Here is a 6,000-nt window from a genome sequence, read left to right as displayed (position 1 = left end):
AGACATAGAAGGCCACATATTGTAGGATTTTATATATATGAAACTTTCAGAATAGGCAAGGCTATAGAGACAGAAAGTAGATTCGTGGTTGCCAGGGCCTGGGGGCCTGGGAGGAGCGCTGCTGACGGGGGGTGGGGTTTCTTTTAGGAAAAAAAGTTTTGGGGAACGTTCTGGAACTAGATTGTGGTGATGGTCGTATAACCGTGTATATGTAAAAACCACTGAATTGTACACTTTTTTTTTTTTTTCTTTTCGGCTGCCCCCTGCACGGCTTGCGGGATCTCAGTTCCCCGACCATGGATTGAACCCAGGCCATGGCAGCGTGAATTGTACACTTTAAGAGGATAATTTTATGGTACACAAGGGTCATATCTTAGTAGATTTTTTAACAGGGAGGAGGGCTACGAGCAGAGCCCCACGTGGACCCAGCATCGTCCTCGTTGCTGCCTGTTTTGCAACAGAGGGAAAGTTTGCCCGCTTTGGGCCTCACAGCTGGAGAGAGCCACAGCTGTGCCAGAACCCAGATGCCCTCTGAGCATCTTCTCTGGGGAGTGGGGACTGGGTGTGGTTTTCCCCATCTCCCTTCCTGGCACCTAGCGCATGGCATGGGAAGGCACACTGGGTGGTGGGAACCGCGAGAATAGACGCCCAGAGGCCGGAAGTGAGGTGTGAGGTCTTGAGTGGAAGAAGCATCGAGGCTTTTGTAAACACCAGCTGGCGCGGTCTCTTGGGTGCAGACCTGGGGAGGTCTCGTGGCCCCGTCCTGGAGACAGGGCCGGCTGCCTGAGTGTCCCACCCGTGCAGTCACAGGGCCAGCACTCGGGAGAGCCCTGTGGTTGGTGTAATGCCTCGTTGTCACTGTCTTGAAATTCTTACTGATTTTTGAACAAGGCTCTGCATTTTTGCTCTCTGCTGTGCTGGGCACATTACGTAGCTGGGTCTGACAGGAGGCATCAAAGGTTTTGAGATGCAGAAGGTGACTTTAGGAGCCCTAAGAAGGACAGGCAGGAGTGAAGTTTAGAGGGGTTCCTGCAGGGGACTTTGAGATGGGATGAGGGCCCGGAAAGGAAAGGCCAGATGGGAGGGGCCCCAGGGAGCTAAGCCGGCAGGGCCCTCCCTCCATCTGCCCACCCATCCATCCACTCAACCATCAGTGAATCAGGCAGCTAACATTTCTGAGACCATATGATGTATCAGGTGCTGGTTACAGCGTCCCCACCCTTTGGAGCGTATGGTCCATTGAATACCAGCTCCCATCCACTGCGTCCTAGGCCATGCACACTCTGTCCCACTTTCTGTTTTGTTTTGTTTTCTCATTTTCCCTTTCTTTTCACATGAGAGAGTATTTGTTTCTCGCCTGCCTCTCCCACCAGAGTGTGGACTCCTGAGGGCAGGCCTTGGTCTAAAGGCTCTGTCACTACTGAGTTGCTCAGTATGTATTTGCCAAATGAATGAATGAATGGACAAATGAATGAATATGGGTAAGAAGAGGGCTGGATTCAGATCATTCGAGAGCCCTACTTGCTAGAAGGATTACGGTAACCTCTTCATGGGTAATTTAAAGGATTACGGTAACCTCTTCATGTGTAATTTAAAAGATATATACTAAAATAAGTGTAAGAAAATCCATCAAAGTTCTCATTCTTCCCTTGAGGGCTATTTGCTGCTTCCTATAACATAGAAAATATAACACCCCTCGCCCATTTTTCTTTTCTCTGTGGCCCTGCTTTGCTCGCACCTGAAGTTTGACTTCTCCTCCTGGTGGGTGACAGCCCTAGGAAGCAAATGAGTCAAGTCATTTCTCTTGGAGAGGGCCCCTCTGTTGGGGGTTTGGGAGGATCAGAATGGGGGTGCCAATGTGGCAGGGTGGAAGCTCGCAGGAGAGCAAGGCTAGTGGCAGAGGCAGGGCCAAGGCAAGAGGCTGGGAGCCTCACCTAGCCTGGGGTGGGGGCCAGACAGAAGGCAGCCAAGGAAGGCATCTGAGAACAGGTCCCAGGGGAGGGGAGAAGTGGGGCAGGGGTGACGCACGGGTTACAGAAGGAGAGGATTCTGGCGGGGGAAGGGGGGAGATGGGGCAACAGTGAAATGTAGCAGAGGGTCCCAACAGGATGGAACCTGGGGAAGAGGCAGGTGCGGCTGGTCACTGGGGAGCCCTGTTGTCTCTTCATCTGACTGTTCATCTGCATCCTTTATCACATCCTTTACTGAGTTGGTACATGTGTTTTCCTGAGTTCTGTGATCCACTCTAGCAAAGCAAGCAAACGCAAGGGTGGAACCTCTGATCCGTAGCAGGGGGCAGAAGCACAGGTGATAACCTGGACTTGCAACTGACCTCTGGAGTCAGGGGACAGTCTTGTGGGACTGAGCCCTTAACCTGTGAAATCCGATGCTATCAATGGGTAGATAGTGTCAGATTTGAGTTGATTCTTGGATACCCTAGTGGTGTTGGAGAATTGCTTGTTGGTGTGGGGAAAACATCCACACACTGGGTGACCAGAACTGTCAGAAGTGAAGTGTTAGGGACTTCCCTGGCGGTCCAGTGGTTAAGACTCCACGCTTCCAATGCAGAGGACGTGGATTCGATCCCTGGTCGGGGAACTAAGATCCCACATGCCATGCAGCGCGGCCCAAAACTTTTTTTTTTAATTTTGAAAAAAGAAAATTCTTTCAAAAAAAAATGAAAAAGGAAGTGAAGTGTTTCCTGTGAGCAGTGAAGAAAACAAACAGGGAAGAAACACATAGTGGGGAAGAGCTGGGGGTTTCCCTGCACAAGAAGGGTAGACAAAATCTGGTTTTCCTAAATAGGTACAAAACTGGTTAATATTCTACATGGCAATAAAAACACAACTTTGGCGAATACTTTTTTTCAACTGAAAGAAATCCTTGCATTGCTTTTTCTTTATTTAAAAAAAATTTTATTGGCATATAGCTGATTTACAATGTGTTAGTTTCAGCAAAGTGAATCAGTTATACATGTATAACATATATCCACTCGTTTTTAGGTTCTTTTCCTGTGTAGGCCGTTACAGAGTATTGAGTAGAGTTCCCTGTGCTCTACAGTAGGTCCTTATTAGTTATCTATTTTAATCCTTGCATTTTTGTGGGACAAACATCTACCAGTTACATGTAACTTCATAAGAGTCTGGGGCTTAGTCAAAACACAATTCCCTAGAGAATGAGCTAATCCTTGGATGGGTGGTTAGACGGTGAGACAGTGAAACGACATTCCAGACATCCTTTTGCTTTGTTTCAAAATTTTGGATACATTTTTCTTAATCTATGTGGGTCAGGAGTTGATAAATGGGCTTCGGAAGGTCCAAGACTGAAATTATTTACCACTGTTGACGTGTGTGTGTGTTTTTCTGTAGCTGTCATCAGGTTTCCAAAGGGTCAGTGACTGCCTGCAGCTCCCAAGTTTCAAAACTATCGACTCAAGGTATTACCTCCTCATCTCCTTCTGCAAAGGGGAAGAATTAGCATCTCGACACAGAAGTCTTCTGCCGATGCTTATTTGGATATTCAGGCATCGGTTCAAATGTGCTGCAGGCTGGTCACCTCTTCCCCATCTCTGGGGTCCCAGTGTCCAGGCAGGCCAGACAAGATGCCAGCTTCAAGGAGCATCTGCTGAGGTGTCGCCTGCTCTTTGCCCAGCACGCTGCTCTGGTCACACCAAGGAGCTCAGGTCCTGGCCCGAGCTCACATTCTCCAGGTGGGCTGGCTGGTGGGACCCTCAGAGATGACTGGGATCTGAGGCGGTCATAATGCTGACCTCTGAGCTATTCGGACCTTTCCAAATAGCCTTAGAAAGGTTCCACATTTATCTGAAACGAACCTACATGGATCAAAGTGCGCATGTCGTCTGCCCCTGGCTGGCAGCCCAGCAGGTCTTGGCGATCCCTGCGCTTAGAGGCAAGCATCTCTTGAAGGAATGAATACATCTCATGCTGATTGTAAGATGGCAATTGTGCCCATGTTTCTGATTAATAAATGAGGAAATAAGTCATTAAACGTGCTGTTTATAGACAAAAGCTTTTAAAACATGCGCTCCATAGAGGGAGAAGGATAATCACAGCCAACATTTATATGGCGCCTACTGTGTACTGGGGAACATCCTAAGGGCTTCCCATCAGCTACTCAGGTAATCTTCATTAGGATCCTCCAAGGCAGCTTCCATTCCTCTCCCCATTTTCCAGGGGAGGAAACCACAGGACATAGAGGTCACTTAGCTGGGAAGCAGCTGAGTCAGGGTTTGAAGGCCGTCTAACTTTGGAGTTCACACCCCTAAGTGACTAGAATTGCTGCTTCTTCAGATAAATAATGGTGGCGACAGACTTAGAGAACAGACTTGTGGCTGCCAAGGGGGAGGGGGGGGGAGGGATGGATTGGGAGTTTGGGATTCCCAGATGCAAACTATTATATATAGAATGGATAAACAACAAGGTCCTACTGTACAGCACAGGGAGCTATATTCAATATCCTGTGATAAACCATAATGGAAAAGAATATGAAAAAGAATGTACATATGTGTATAAATAAATCACTCAGCTGTACAGCAGTCATGAACACATTATAAATCAACTATACTTCAATTAAAAACAAAGGTGGTGAAAAGTTTGCTCATTATCGGCCCAGCCCAACGTCCTCGTTTTTTTCTTTTAATTAATTAATTTTTAACAATTTTATTTATTTTTGGCTGCGTTGGGTCTTCGTTGCTGCGCACGCAGGCTTTCTCTAGTAGTGGTGAGCGGGGGCTACTCTTTGTTGCGGTCTGCGGGCTTCTCATTGCAGTGGCTTCTCTTGTTGTGGAGCACGGGCTCTAGGCATGCAGGCTCAGTAGTTGTGGCTCGTGGGCTCTAGAGCGCAGGCTCGGTAGCTGTGACGCACGGGCTTAGTTGCTCCATGGCATGTGGGATCTTCCCGGACCAGGGCTCGAACCTGTGTCCCCTGCATTGGCAGGCGGACTCTTAACCACTGCGCCACCAGGGAAGTCCCTTTTTTTTTTTTTTTAAGTGAAGAAATTGAGGCCCAGATGGGGGAGCGAGGCATCCACAAAGCCAGCCAGGGTCAGACCTGGCCCAGGGTCCAGGCGTGTCCACGCCTGGCCACTGTGATGCCTCCCTGGGAAGGCAACCCTCACCTCTGCCCACCATCCTTGTGCCTAAAAGGGCCCCAGCAGGGCCCTGGGTGTGGTGAGGTGCAGAGGAAAGAGAGTGGAGTCCACGCCCTGGAGAGGAGGGGGAGGCGACAGGACAGGAAGGAGAAGAGGGGCTGGGGCGCAGGTTTCCTTTGCCACTCCTGCCCACAGCCCTGCCACCTCCCTGGCTGCGGACACTCTCCCCGCTGCTCTCCCTGCCGCTCCCCTGCACCAGCGAGGAGCTGGCAGCTGTCCGCACTCTTTCTCTCCTCCCCAGCTCCGCAGTCGCCCCAGGTGACCCAGTGTCTCAGCTTCATCACCTCTTCATTTCATGACCACCCAGATGGCCTCACCCCTACCACCAACAGTCAATGCCCGACTCACCTCTAAATCTTGTTTTAAGTTTTGATTATTAAAATTGAGGCCATGGGAATTCGCTGGCGGTCCAGTGGTTAGGACTCGGTGCTTTCACTGCTGGAGCCCAGGTTCAATCCCTGGCCGGGGAACTAAGGTCCGCAAGCTGCGAGGCACGGTCAAAAAATAAATTAAATAAATAAATAAAATGAAATTGAGGCCTAACATCTGGGAGAAAACACCATCAAGTGTATAATCTTATGCATGTGGAGCAAGGCATTTTCATACACCCCGCCTCCCCCCACCCCACCCCCACCATGGGCTCCTTTGTATATTTCTAGGTCAATAGCCATCACCGCTGTTAATATGTCTCACTTGGGACTTCCCTGGTGGCACAGTGGTTAAGAATCCGCCTGCCGATGCAGGGCACACTGGTTCGAGTCCTGGTCTGGGAAGATCCCACATGTTGTGGAGCAACTAAGCCCTTGTGCCACAACTACTGAGCCTGTGCT

The sequence above is a fragment of the Delphinus delphis genome, chromosome 8, assembly GCF_949987515.2.
Source record: "Delphinus delphis chromosome 8, mDelDel1.2, whole genome shotgun sequence".
Lineage (NCBI taxonomy): Eukaryota > Metazoa > Chordata > Mammalia > Artiodactyla > Delphinidae > Delphinus > Delphinus delphis.
Note: the sequence above shows the minus strand (reverse complement) of the source record.